Here is a 15,168-nt window from a genome sequence, read left to right as displayed (position 1 = left end):
CTAGCCCCGGTCCAGTTGGACTGTCTCATCACTTTCCAATACATAGTCACCCTAGCATCCAGGCGGCCCTGATGAAGTAGCGCTTCTCAGAGGGAAAATTAAAACACAACACAACAATGGGCTCTTGCCAAGACTGGTAAGTAAACAGCTGTTAATCATAATGATGGCTATGTAGCAATGGTAGCAAACATAAAAAATAGGTCCTTTGAAGAGGATGTTGATTGGCCTTTTGGGTCATTGGGATAAATAATGCATGTCAATTTTGGGTACTAAATAGACCATTGCCGTTTCGTTATATTTTATTTCTATAACATTTCTCTCCCTAACATGGATGGATTTGGTGGATGCTGGCAGACAGCCAGGTTTTGTTACTGTCACCTCAGTCAGCGTGTTGTGTGCTGTGGGTTTGCAATTGAGATTCATGAGTAGCTGTGCTGCCATAAAGACTTCTGGAAGACTCAATATAGCATCTCTTGAAAACTGCATGCTATTTCTTCTCCCCTATCATTGCTGACTTCTGTCTTTGTGAGCTATCAAACCCAAACAATAAATCAGGAGCCATAATTATAATTCATCAAATGGCACTTTTTCAAAAACAGGTTGAAGGGCTGTGCTACCTAATGGAGGAACTACACTTCTGCTTTTAAAAAAAAGTTTTTTTTTTATTTGGGGCTTTTGTTTGCACAGTACATGACTTGCAATGTAATAATATGGATGTTTTACATAAACAAGAAATCTCTAGCAACATGGTAAGTGCCTCATTAGCTGGTTGATGTGGCCCTGCTGTAACACGCTATAGCTAATATTATCTCGCTGCAATATAGTTATGTTTTTATTTGATGTTAACAGAAGAGGTCAGAGGTTAAGATCATCACAACACAGCAATGGTAGGTAGTGTACTTGCTGGCTTTATTTTCTCTTTGGAAAAGAGAACATGACAAACAAAGAAAAAAACATGAATAAAAAACTCATTTTTTCTTTTATGCTGTTATAAATGTTTTACTGATAAGGAAGGAAGGCCAAGGAAAAGAAATCAAGAGGTTAATGTATAACATACTGACAAAATGACATCATGAAAGCCTGATAGAAAACATGCCACAATGATTTTGTCACCGTTGTTTTGTTTTCTTCATTCATTGTAATCAAAAGTATGCACAACCCAAAGTATGTAGACTCTATTAGTAATATGAATTTACATATGTCGCTGTGAAGTTCCAACAATGCACAGCTAATGCTGCAAAGTACTTACTGAAGAAAACATCTAACAAGGTGAATAAAAAGATCATGTCCTGTCTCGTTCTGTAATTGCCCTTGTAAAAAATGCAGACATTCCAGCACACGCAAACACATCCTTCATTGTTACTGAGAAAATAAATGACTGTGTAGAGTATGCAGAGACCAGGCAAACTGCTTCACTCCTTATACAGACGGCTGCCTGATTTCAATATACTGATGAAAGACAGGCTGCCATTTTCTGTTTTGTTTATCATCATTACCTGAATTGACAGGGCCCTGGCATCGTTTTGTTTCCCTGCTCTCTGCCTAACATGGATGGATTTGGTGGATGCTGGCAGACAGACAGGTTTTGTTACTGTCACCTCAGTCAGCGTGTTGTGTGCTGCGGAGTTGCAATTGAGATTCATGAGTAGCTGCGCTGCCATAAAAACCTCTGGAGGACTCTATATGGCATCTCTTGAAAACTGTCCTTATAAGTAAAGTTAAGTTAAAAACAGAAAAAATGTCCGTATCTCTATATCTCTCTTTATCCACATGCTTACTCTCAGAGTAAAACAATAGAAAACTTTCACAGTAGAATGGCAGCATCCCCCACATGTTATGTTCCTGCTACTTAGAAATGTGTACATGAATAGTCAGATAGATCCCTGTCTGTAGCTAGAAATTATGTACTTGATGATTCCTGTTACTGTACCATTATAATCAACACCTCTTGACATCTGTGACTCTGACGGAGGAGTTCTTTAAATTGCCTCATGTGACACACTTAACAAATGCTATATAATGCAGCTGAAACTGAATAATTACTCTGTGAGAGAACATTCACACAAATATAGAGTGTGTATCTAAGGAATGAACATTATTTTATCAGCCTTCATGCTTCAATGGTTTGCCTTGAGGAATTGGTGTATATCACATAAATACAATAAATTAAACAGGAAATGAAGTGAAATTTGGAAAGTTGACATTACCCCCCCCATACCCGTGAAGTTTAGAGAATTACAATATTTAACAGGCACAATTGGCAGTCTTGATGGGTGGGAAGACAGTGAGGGAGCATATCGATTGGCAACCCTATCGTTAGACTGGAATGTCTGTATTGGTCAATAATGCAAAACCCTGGATTACATCCAATGTCAGTGTTTTTTAAATTTCTACAGTATTTGTACATAGCAACTACGGTTGTCAACATAAAGACTTCAGCGCTGGTTAACTTGGTGACAGCGCTTATGTGGTTTAATACTACAGCAAACAAGGTGCTACTGTCAGAAATACAACAAAAGAGAAACTTATGTAACAGCAGCAGCAGTAGGATGTTCTGTCTGCATTAGCTGTGATATTGATACAGTTCTGACGCGGTGTGAAGAGAGTGAACCAGAAACAGAACAGCTGTTATCAGAGATAAAATTGCAGTGGATTAAATTTATGCATTGTTTTTTTTATGAATTTCTTTACCTTAGGCAGGTAAGGAATAGTGGACTCCATTACTACCAGTAACATCTAATATGTAAAGAGATAATGACTGAATGTAAATATAATGAATGGCTACTGCAGAAAAATGCCAACTTTGAGTAGTATCAAAAATGGGGTTTAATTGGATTAGAAGATTGGACTTGGCTTTAAATTGTGAGTTGCAGAATTGTCCGCGTAGGGCTGCTGTGGGTTTGCGGTGTGGCTTGGTTTGTGGGAGCTGACGGTATATCATAAACCACACATGTTTCACCCTCCTGGGAGAACTATTTGCTAGAGTTTTAGAAAAGAGAAAACGCTAGCAACATCATGTGCATTGGACTCTGCTGCCAAAAATGCAGTTGGCTGTGAAATGCCAGCAGTGTGTAGGGAAATGGGCAAAGGGAGAAAAAAAAAAATACACCCATGTTTTTACAAATCCTATGATTAATGACAGTACAATTTTCCTGTAAGAGCAGGCAGGCTCGCTGCTGTCATGGACACATGGACCCGCTGTATGCAGAGTGTGTACACATTTGCGACAATCCAGTTGCATTCATGAAGTGGAGTCGTGAAGTGTCAGGATGATTGCGAGTTCAATTCAAGTGGATGCGTCTGTGCCTTAATTTGTACAGCTCATCTCTCATGTGCACTTGATGTCTTGACATTAGATGCAATTGTGCACAATTTGTAATCTTTGCGTTCCATTTAGACTCATCATTCACATTTTCTACAGCAGTCTAACAACAATACATGACACTTACAATAATAAAACATGTTTGCAGTAAATGTGTCTCCAAATGGATAGTTTTACATCCATTCCCTGTGCTGTTTTTACTTCCTCTCGCCTTCCACATCTTGCTCTTTTTATTCCTCATTCCTCACCTGGTGATGGGTCGCTCCTCTTGTCCGACTCCTGAGGACAGGTGTCAGTCACACTAAGTAATGAGCAAAGTCAGGAGGCTGGTTAGTTCGGCAGTTGGGCATAAACCAGTTGAATTTACCATACAAATTTCTCTCCTGCAAAATGTCAGATGAGTGACTGATTATAGCAACCTCATTCATCATTGCTCTTTACTGCTAAAGTGCTGCTTACATTCACACCTGATACAGTGATTATATGAATACCATACACCAGGGAAGGAAATTAAACTGCAATACATTAGTACGTGATTTATGGAACTGAGATTGTGCCTGTGACAGAAAAGCAAATTTATTACATGCAAATGTCAAAGATGCAAATCATTTCTTGTACAGTATATGCCTGTATACTCTTAGTTTATGAAGTTATGGAATAATAATGATGAAATGAAATAAAAAAAAAGAAGTTGTGGTTGATGATCCTCAGTTATACTACCACTGGTGCCAGTGGTGCCCACCCAATATCTTTAACTCCTGATCTTCTTTTAAGGCTTTAAAGAAACAGCCCTTTTTTTTTTTTTTTTTGTTTTTCTCCTGCCAACATTAATGAAACATTCGTTACATGTAAAGAAGTGAATGTGTGTTTTGCATTATTTATTTATTTATCAATTCAAATGGATCATTTGCAGTAGTTTCCTTTTATTTATTGCTGTTACTGACCTTTAGCAAAAACCATGACCATGCAGATGGTTTTAAGTATTTTTTGTTGTTGTTACTGTGGGAACATATGATATTAGTCTGAATATTTTTGACTGCCTAATCTTAGCAAACACAGTTTATTGGAGGATTGTTAAAATCCTTAATTAACTTGCCTTTAAAGACGTTAGTGAGTAAATCTTAGGAAAAGCTCTGCACAATATTAAGATATGAAGATATTCAGGTCTGTTGCATGGATATAACTTTTTTTATTTTCTGAGCGGAGAAAAGAGCAAATAGACTCTAAAATCAACTTAAGATAAACAATTCATTCGGTACATTGGGTACAAATTGGATATCATATGCCTTACTCCCAAGCTGCATAATTATGAAGTCAAGCATTCAACTTTATTTCTTCAAGTGAAAAGAAAAAAAAAAAAACCTTTCCAATAGTGCGTGCAGTACTTACTGTGTTTTCACATTTGTCTGATAAGCACTAGGTAGACAGGATAAGGAACTCGTGCTAAGAGCCAGGTAGACATTCTCACTTCAAAGCCAGGCTGCTCTGAGGGTTTTTTTATAAGGAATCTCACTTACAGGCACTGTGGGACAGGAGAATGCTGTTCCCTGTGAATGACACTGAAACTTTCTAGTTTTAATGGCTGACACAGACCACCAGCACAACTGTCCACAAAACTGGTGCAGGAGTTTTCCCTCTCATACATTTATTCTCCATTCTGTAAATTATAGTGAGCGTCTGGAGATCATCATCCTCTGTGTTAAAGGCAAATGCCCTGGTCAGGTCTGTAATGTTAGCATGTAGATATTATTCTTTGGCTGACACAATCAAACCAGAATTTAGACTTTCCAAATCACATAAAATGCACGGTTGTGGACTAAGAGAGGAATATATACACAGGTGGAGACAAAAAAAAAAGTTGCATTTGCAAAATTAGATGAGGAAAATGCCAAATACTGATGAACAGTTTTATTTGAACTGTGTTCGCATAGGGGTTTAGACTAAAGTAATATTGTTGTGTTATTAGAAGAGACAGACAGACTTTGAGCAGATGCAACTCGACCCCAACAGGAAAGGTTATCCACTCAAAGGGCAGCATGTCTGCACTTGTAACCACTTGATCTCAGCGTAACAAAGTTTCAGTTATGATAAAAAAAAAAATTAAAGTCATGAGAAAAAATTGATTCTGATGAATAATAGTCCTGTTAACAAATCCCTCAGCACTGAATAGAGGAGACCCCAGCAGCATTATTACACACAGATTTGCGAGGTGTAATTATCTGTATGTGTCTCAGGTTGTCTGCCAAATACAGCTAATTCATTTTATTCTCCTCAACTACAGGGATGAGCAAGATGTGGGGAAATAACAGGAAAAATTGATTTGTAAAATGGTTGTTTTTTTTTTTTTTTTCTTCCCACATAAATTTATACACTTGTATAACAACACAATAAGGATAACTGGTTAAATACAGTAGTAGATGTGGTTTGGCATAGGTGGTTTGGTACAATCAAGAAGATAAATAGGCTACATGAAAATGTGAGAAATAAAAACAAACAAAAAAGAAACAAATGAGTAAAATGAACAATAGCTGAAGCCGGGCACCAAAACCAAAGTTACCGGCGAGAAAAGTTCTCCTTATCAAAGCCTTCATTGTTGCTGAGTGGTTACCAGATGGGAGCCAGCAAGCCAGATCCATTTGTCGACTGGACTCTTTGACCACTTGCATTTCATTTCCCAGGACTGGATCATTTTGGTGTTGTTTGTACCAGGCAGAGACAGAGAGACTTCTTGTGGCACAAGCACCTCTCTGTGAAAAACAACTTTCTTTTTAGATAGGCAGCCAGACGTGAAATATCACGCACTTTTGGGAGAGCTTTTAAAGTTAAATTACACAGAGCAATCATACAGAAGATGTTCATTTCAGGATCGGTGTTCTTGTTATTCTTCTATGTGCTGCTTCTAATTTTATTTCCCAGCACACATACACACTCATCCTTCTCTTAAACAATTTAAACAATATCTACACTTTCATCCATTTTTAATTCAACTGGGGCTCTGTTTGAAAACACTTGGATGGTTCACTGAAAGAACTTTTTACCCTTAGTAGCCATCATGTGAAGTTCTCAAAGTACACAGAAGCTGAACCAAAGAGACAATTGAGGAAAGTGCCGTTTTAAGGTTTTTTGTAGCCCTCGATGCTTCTACCCACAGAAGAAAAGGAATCTCTAGGAAAATGTAATGTTATAATGCTATAATGCTATAATCTGACCACTAGTTATAATTATTTAAACCGCGTTTCTGAGAAGTCATGATTTTCCATTGGTTTAGTTGAATTGCCAAGTTTTCACATATGAGGAATTTGCTTCGGTGTTGTGGTGCATTACAATAAATAATAAAAACAGTGAGTAGAAAAACAAAGAAAGATGAAACCAGTACTGCATTGTTACAATACCTCACCCCGGCTTGTACCTTTGACTTTTTAAGAAAACAGGACTTTGAGTTTATGGCCATGCTAGCAGCTCTGTGAGGTTGCATGCTTGTGCTTTGAGCTCAGTGCTCGCACTAGCATGGTGCTTACGATGTCAATCCTAACATACTGATGTTTAGCAAGCTTACTGCTTATTGTACTTTACCATGTTCAGTACCTTCATTTAGCATGTAAGCATAGCATAATATTTGCAATAATATCTTACAATGTAAAGGTGAGCCTGATGGTGATGGCATTAGTCTTGTAGGTGTCTTTTCTGATGCAGGCCCTTCTCCTTTGTACTAATGATTCAACCAGGAGAGTTTCACGCATGTCTTGAAAGTGCTCCAACTGCCTGTCACCAACATTACCCATGCAGAAAATGAACAGGATGTTATGCTGTCAGAGCGTTTTCTGTCAGATTAACCCATTTGCTATAAATGGTCAATTTCCTGACAGAAATGTCTCTGACTCAAGTAGAAAATAAGTTTTATCTCAGTGGGAAGGTGGTTGACCTTGTTTTTAAAGGGTGGATAACTCTTAACTGCTCTAAATATATCACTCAAATTTCACCTTCTTCCTCAGGGCAGAGTGGACACTGTGACTCAGTACGGGAAAGTGACGATCGAGATGGCTAGACGGGGGCCAGTTGGTTAGCATGCCAACTTCAGTAGAAGAAAAGAATTGATAGAAACAGAAGAAAAACAAGAATAAATATTAGCATTGCTTTCCACCACTATAGATTGCTCTTGGCAAGTAAAGAAATAAAGTTTGATGTTGAATGTGCAATGTTTATTCTAGATGTTGGTAAAAGGACACTGGTAAAAACAAAAAGGTTGTCCTTTTCAACTCCTCTTCAGTCTGTCAAAACGTATTAATGCTTTAATACTGTATGATAATATCATAAGAATACATCTATTTTTTTGTTTGTTTGTTCCAAGAATTTTTGAAATAATAACCCAAGAAATCACTTATTTTGACTTTACTATTAATGAAAAATCAAAGGTCTACAGAAATCCCATACAGTTTTACTGTCACAAATATTCTTCATGTTTGAAATAGAAAACAGAACTAAACCAAATTAAAAACCAACAAACACTAAAGTTCTGAGGGACTGCAACATTTCCTGAGGAGCTTTTCTCTTTATTTGGTTTTAATTGTGTTCTCAAACAGAACAATTAAATGGTTTTTCACGAGAATTTTTAAATTTCACCATCAGTATGAGGAAGCTTTGTGAATTTATGCCCCCGGCCTTAGAACATTGTGAACATGGCGGTAAATAAGCCCAAGAATTATCTTTATGTGCTGGCCCAGTGCTGAGAATTTCATTTAAAGGTGAAGTGATCCATCTAACTCCCTCTCACTCACTTCATCTCCCTGGAGCCTTTTTGTCCAGCTCTGATTCCTGGCATCTTTATCTCTTTGTGCCAGTCAATCAATCTCAATCTTTCTCTCTAACTCTCCCCCTCTCTCTCTCCCTCTGTATTTTGTATTCTCTCCAGAGGTGGTAAAGATCCCACAGGTAGACTGCAGGGGATGAGGAGTTCTTGTGCAGTAATAGCCTATTACAAGTAATATCTCACACACAGTGTCACTGGTTCTCAGCTAGTCCTGTCACTCAGTCACTCTGTCAATGAAGCCAAATAATCAACAGAAAATGGCCAATTCTGCAGTGGGGCTTCTATTCTACTGTGAGTCCTACACACTGCGGTTGTAAAATGATCAGAAACACAAGCACTGCGCACACTCTAAACTGTGTTCTCACCTCAACTCCACCTGCCTCTCCCTAAAGCGACCACTCATCCCAAAACACAACAAACCAATCTTATCCTAACATATAGGGTTTTCTTGAGCTGTGGGGCCAATGGTTATAGCTAACACAATAAAATACAGTTTCAATTGTGCTACTAAAAGAGCTGACTAGTTACGTTTTAAATAACAATAAACCAAAAGGTTTGCGCTGCTTCTTTTGGGGATCTGGCTTCTCAACCTGTCATTTGATTTAGAAAAAAATGTCACTGTTCAGCTTTTAAGATGAAAGTTTTTGGCATTTTAATTGCCACAAACGTAACACCTTACTCAGCTCTACCAAACCAAAACTACTCATGAGATAAAACCTAAATGTATTTGCAGGAAAAAACCCTCCTATGTCTAATTTCATATTAAGGCAAATATTTATATACACTGTTATTTTTTAGTTACTGCTGTAATAATGGCATGCAATTAAACTTTAATCTGATGAAGACGATTATAAGATGAGGAAATATATACATCAACAGCCCTTTCAGATTCATCTTTTTCTTCATCATTTATTTAAAATTTTCCCTGATTAAAATGGAAAAGGCAATGTTCATACATCTTTGACTTCCTCAGTCCTTCCCTGTCTTAATTTGTCTCCTCATCTCTTTTTCCACCTTAGCCTCAATCTGAGATCCCTCTGTGGCTCTCATACTTTCTGCATTTCATCTGCACTCCCTCTTCCCCTCCACCAGTGCAGTTTAAAAGTAATTTAATTCTCCCAAGCAGAAATATTAGATTCATTTTCAGATATTTACGGAGGTTGACATCGCTCCTCTGGTTTAAAACACATCTCCACTCACTATTTTATGAGCGTTAAAAGGAATTTTGCCTTTTAAGACAAAACAGCTACCCGTGAATACATTTCTTATGTGTACATTAAGGTTTTGGGGCGTCACACAAATTTGGTTTGTATACAGGATTTGAGGTTATTAAAAGCCATGCCAACACAAACAAAAACACCCAAAGGCAATAGACATATTGCAGAAAAAAATCCACATTATAAAACACAAACAAACAAACATCTTGGGACAAAATCAGGTATAGATGAAATAGAAAGTGTATTTATTACCAAATGGGCTATCAACTTTGCAATTCCCCTTTTCAACAAAGGAATCTGATTTTACTGCCTTTCACAAGGCCAGCCTACAAAGCTTCTGTCATTTTCAAAGACCAAGTCCTTTCTACCATATTTGAATCCTGCTGTAAAAGCGACTTTGAATATTATCATTATATACAGTTGAAACACGACTGTGACAGCCAGTAAATGACATTAAGCGTACTTTTCTATGCTTTCTGTGAACATGAAAAATTCAGTTGGAATCCATTATAAGCAATGTCAATTCAAGGTAGAACATCTCAAGTTCAGCAGAGCGTCATTCCAGCGCAGCAGCTTCCTTTAATTTCAAAACCATTGAACAGATAATCACAGATGACTGGTAATTAGCATCATGCTACCTTACCATTGCCACAAGTCAGTTAGCATTAGCATGCTTGCAGTTTCCATTATATTATATGTAGTTTGTAATTACAGCAGAATTTAGATGTATGGTGTGTAATTAGGGCATAAAAGAATGTATTTAATGCCTAATAAAGAACATATTATTTTAAGTTTTGTCTAATTTCATGCATAGTAGGGATTGTTATGTCTTATAAGTATACTTATTAGTGTTATTAATGTGACCCAATTCAACTCAACCGTGCACTCCGTAATGAATAGAACTACTGTATAGACTTTTTTGCAGCACCCTGTCAAGTCTACAAGTGAATAGAGTTTGATAATAATATAAAACCCTTGAAAAATATCCATTCATATTCTTTACATGACAAGCTCTTTTTTATTACATTTTTTAAAAGTAAAGGCTGATGTGTGGAGAAATATACAAATCAGCTGTCCTTGAAAAGTTCTGCTGTATTCATAGCAAAGGGGATCAACATGTGTATAATTGATTATTGTCTTTGTGCAAAACACTGATTGCTGCCACCAATCAGCATTATGGTGGCAGCCAGGAGTTGCACTTCAGTCTTGTCATAAATATTCATGCAAATGTGACCTCTACTCGATCAGATTGTGAAAGCAGCGTTGTTTGTGATAACAGACTTGGGGATCACCCATGTGAGGAGAGGAGCAAAGAAACAATGAAATGACAGCGGTTGTGACAGCAACATTAAGCTTGGGCAATACTATTATTAGCCTCTGTGTCTGATGGATTCAGACTCAAGAGGACCTGTCAGCTGCATGGTACGACTTGCATAAATTTATCTTAACACTCAAAAAGACAGCTACAGCCTGTAAATCCATCAATACCGTACTATTTCAGAAAAAGAAGTTCTGACTGAGCAGCACGGCATGGAACAACTAAGTTAAGATTTAATAGGTGTAGATAAATCACTTCTCTTCTCTTCTTTTTATGCCTGTCATTAAATTCACACCAGCCTGCCATTTGCTTATCAATGACGGTACCGTCTGTGTGAGCTCCACCGTTTTTTACCCTGCTCTTCAGAAAAAACAGGAAATATATTTCAATTACAACAATTCTTTACAATTTAAAGCTGAGAGGCTCATATTTTGGTTGTTAAACTCAGTTTGGATCCTAAAGCATTCAAGCTTGAATCCAGACAGACTCAAAAGTCCTGAGTCTGGTTATCTTGTTAACAAAGAGAAGTGTCAAGTCAATGATGTCACCAAGTGCTACCCTACCATTCAGCCTGACCAGTCCTGTCCTATGTCCAAGCTCTTTGCGTCACTCTCTCAGTCACCTGATCAGGACCTGTGTGCACACCTTTGTTAAACCGGTATGTGTTATAGGGTTCTGAGGTTAACCATTTGAGCCTTTTTCCGACCTCCTGTAAGTAACTGACACTTTGGCAAGTACAGTGTGTTATGCAGTCGCCAGCAGTTCACATTAATCATCAAGTCAGCCGCAGTCAAATACAAACAAAGCTTTTGCCTAAGGGAATAACCTACTGCATCGCCTAGTTACATTAAAAGCAACGTAAACAAAATACTGAGGGAGGCAGCAAGAAGGTATTTTTCCTTTCGCTAACACAGTATTTATCTGTCTTATGGCATCAATGGAAGTCTGAGAGTTCGGCTTAAGGCTTAAGGTCTGGTCATATTACACTTTTGTGCTGCAAATATTTGCTTTGTCTGCCCTTGAGACTGCCGTCTTCAGAAAAATTAAAGAACCTCATATTTCAGCAGGTGCCACAGAACATGTGTTTGACCATGACCACACTCATTCCCTTGCCTTCACCATGTGGCTATTATTGCAAACAAAGTGTTTATTTTAACCCGATCCATGATCTTTCTTCAAACCTAACCAAGTGGATTTTGACCTTAAACCAACACAATCTTAACTATGGCACTGTCAGATCATAAATCACTGTCAGATCATTTTAGTATTATATCATGAATGAACACATCATGTTTAACATCAAGCTTACAATTCGAAGAAGCTTCAGTTTAAGTCACTGGCAAAGATAGAAAGAAAGAAAAAAAGTGGGCCACTATGAATGTTAATTCATGAGCCATTTCTTGCCACTACTGTATATTAATAATGTTTATCAAAGAAAAATCATTAGAGTTCTGCCTGAGGGATCCCAGAGAGGAAGGTGGAGGGATGAGGAATTAGAAAACTAACAAATGTTACTGAGACATTTTCACTGTCCCACTTAATTTACTGACTCATGTGTCATCAGGAGGACATGTGCATGGTAACAACATGTAGATAGGGATGTGAGTGCCAGTCCTCAATCACTAAGCTCAAATACTCAAGTGCCTTACTGAAAACTGTCAGGAGCATTTGAGACAATGGTTATTTAAAGTAGCTAACACTTCAGGAAATGTGCTCTCAATTGCCATCTTTCCTCCACAACCCCTACTTCCAGCATAATTAAGATGTTCAGATCATCATCTTGAGACAGATGGAGCTTGACAGAGAAAGAGAGAGATTTGAAGAGCGCACGATACAAAAAAGAGCGACGAACAAAACTCTGCACAGACTGACAGTGACGTGGGTTAAACCTGCGTCAGTGGTCGATCAGGGTTGAAAACAGGTCAAATGCTGCTCGCCATCAGTGAAAGAAACGTTTTACAGGATGGTAATTTAATTTAATGTTATTGATGTTAAACATTTAACTGTCTCATCAAAAAAAAAAGTTTATGTGAGAGAAAGGGAGAGACAAACAAACAATCCACATAAATGACTGACTGGCTGGATGAACTTGTAATTCTGTGTCATATGATTTTGGATGGTGCCTCTAATAATTTAAGTTCTATCAGACATCTCGTGAAAGGATTGAATTCAGATTCAGTACAGTAGACTTACACTTCATATTTAATGCAGCAATCCAGTATAAGATGGCTTGATTTAACAAGTCCTGTATTTTAAAGCTAATTTCTAGGAAACTTTGATGGATAGTGACGCACCACATTATTGTGTATGAGCCACAGTTGCTGTGGCTGTAGAGGATACAGCAGTTTTACAGCAGTTGCCAGAAACTGGGTTGTGTATGGAGACAGTGTGTTCTGATGTGTGAGCATTAATAAAACATGGGAATGTTGTAACACGTCGCGGTCCGTGTGTTCCTTGCCATAACACACATTACATAATTCCTGGAAATAACCTTGTAATCAACACCAGCTAGCCTAAAATAGTGTTACCATACTTATGTATATTGTATATTATAATAGTAATAATACATAAACCTAATTTCTAAGAAACAGGCTTGCACACAAACACATTTGTTCTTTATACGAGCTAGATTCCAACTGGATATAGAATCTGTGGGATAATGTGGGACAGGATTTTCACAGCATGAATGCATCACTGATATTTCTGTACTGTGTGATGCCACTAGACCAATGTAACTTTCTAGCCTTTTGTTGAGTCAGTATACCTTACATAAGGTATATATATATATATATATATATATATACACACACACATATACATACATACATACATACACACACACACACACACACACACACACACACCTTACCTAACAGATGAAATCATGGTACTCGCTTGTTAAATCCTCTCCTCTTTTTCTTCCTGTCTCTCAGCATTCTCCCCACCCCAAGTCCACTATAGAGCAAACACAATCCCTGTCTGTAAGACTCATTTCTATTCTATTGCTTATTCTCTTTCTGAGTTCACAAGGCAAAGGCTTAACATTGAGAATAGATGCTTTCATAAAGGATAGAGCTAAACAAGCTAAACCACTGTTTTCAACTTCTCATACATACATGTGGTGTGACAATGGAATTGCTGTCTCAACAAACACAGGTATGATTATAAAAAAAAATCTGCACACAGAAAAACAACATTGAAATAGCCCTGCTTGTTGGATTTTAAAGAAACTTTTTAAAACTGACAGTTTGTAAAAATGACTAAATATATAACACAGGAATCTGAAACCTAGTTGTATGTGGAGCAGTTCTGTTTCTCTTTCAGGTCTGTTTCATATCTAAGCTGTAGCTTTTGGCATTTGAAATGATCTTTAGGTGGCAGATGTCAGAAATGTAAAGGGAGAATGCTGGCTGGAGTCTCCATTCCCTAAATCATACATCCTACACAACCTCAGTCTATGCTGTTAGCCGGTTTTATGTACTGCGTACGAGTGTATTTATGTACACGTATGTTGCTCTCAGTGGGTCAAATTTCATCAATCATTCAGTCAAGCCAACAGCGCACTCACAGATTTATTGATGCTTGCTCACCCAGTTCTACAGTCCAGCTTTAGTTATGATTCTGTGTAGTCATACCTATTTTAGGTCATAAAATAATCAAGTTTTTCAGCCTCCATCTTACTGTTTTAATAGAAAAATCTTCTTTCTCATGCTCTCCTCAGGCACCTGCTTCAAAAAGTCAATTTGAGTCACGTGACACATCTTATTAAAGAAGTATGCATGCTCTATACGTAAAACCTTTATCATGTTGGAATGGCGAGACACCACTGAGATCCCCACAACTTGGAGTATAAGCACCTGATTATGTAACATCATTTAGTGAGTCATGTGTTCTCATAAAAAACAACAATTTATCACTATTTCATAAAAAAATGGAATTGGAATTTGTCTTGGTATGTGCTCTGGAATGTCATGAACCAGAAAACTAGAAGAGTTCAAATGACCTATTGAGTTGTCCCTATGTAAGGTGGAAGCCATGTTTGAATGTTGATAGTTGTCTTCCCAGCGCAGAGTACATCTAACCTTGGCCATTGTCATGAGCAGCCCCACACACAGACAAAAGATAAGTTGGAAGTTATTTCGCAGTTATTTGTAGCTCTGCTTTTTGCAACCCATGTGAAAAAAAGCACAAAAATGAAAGTGAGAGCAACTCACAGAAAGCCTTCAAACTGACACTTTCACAAAAGGACGGTTGAGAATGTGTATGTTACGTAACAGAATGGCTTAAACCATTCCAGCGTTCATTTTCTCCGCTTTGCCCCACGCAGCTACGACATATTGACATGTTGCAGTGGTGTAAATGCCGGCTCACTGTCCTGGCTCACTGGGGCAGTTGAATAGAACAGAGCAACCATTAATGTTACTAGTTAACACCTGACAAAAAAACCCCCCATCAGACTGGAGAGTGATGGCGTGCTTCTCTGCAGGCCTGTTTGAAGTTGCAG

This window comes from Trachinotus anak, unplaced genomic scaffold (assembly GCF_046630095.1).
Source record: "Trachinotus anak isolate AG129_WGS33_773 ecotype Australia unplaced genomic scaffold, CSIRO_AGI_Tana_v1 ptg000028l, whole genome shotgun sequence".
Taxonomy (NCBI): Eukaryota; Metazoa; Chordata; class Actinopteri; order Carangiformes; family Carangidae; genus Trachinotus; species Trachinotus anak.
The sequence above is the reverse complement of the archived record's forward strand: the minus strand, read 5'-3'. Positions refer to the sequence as shown.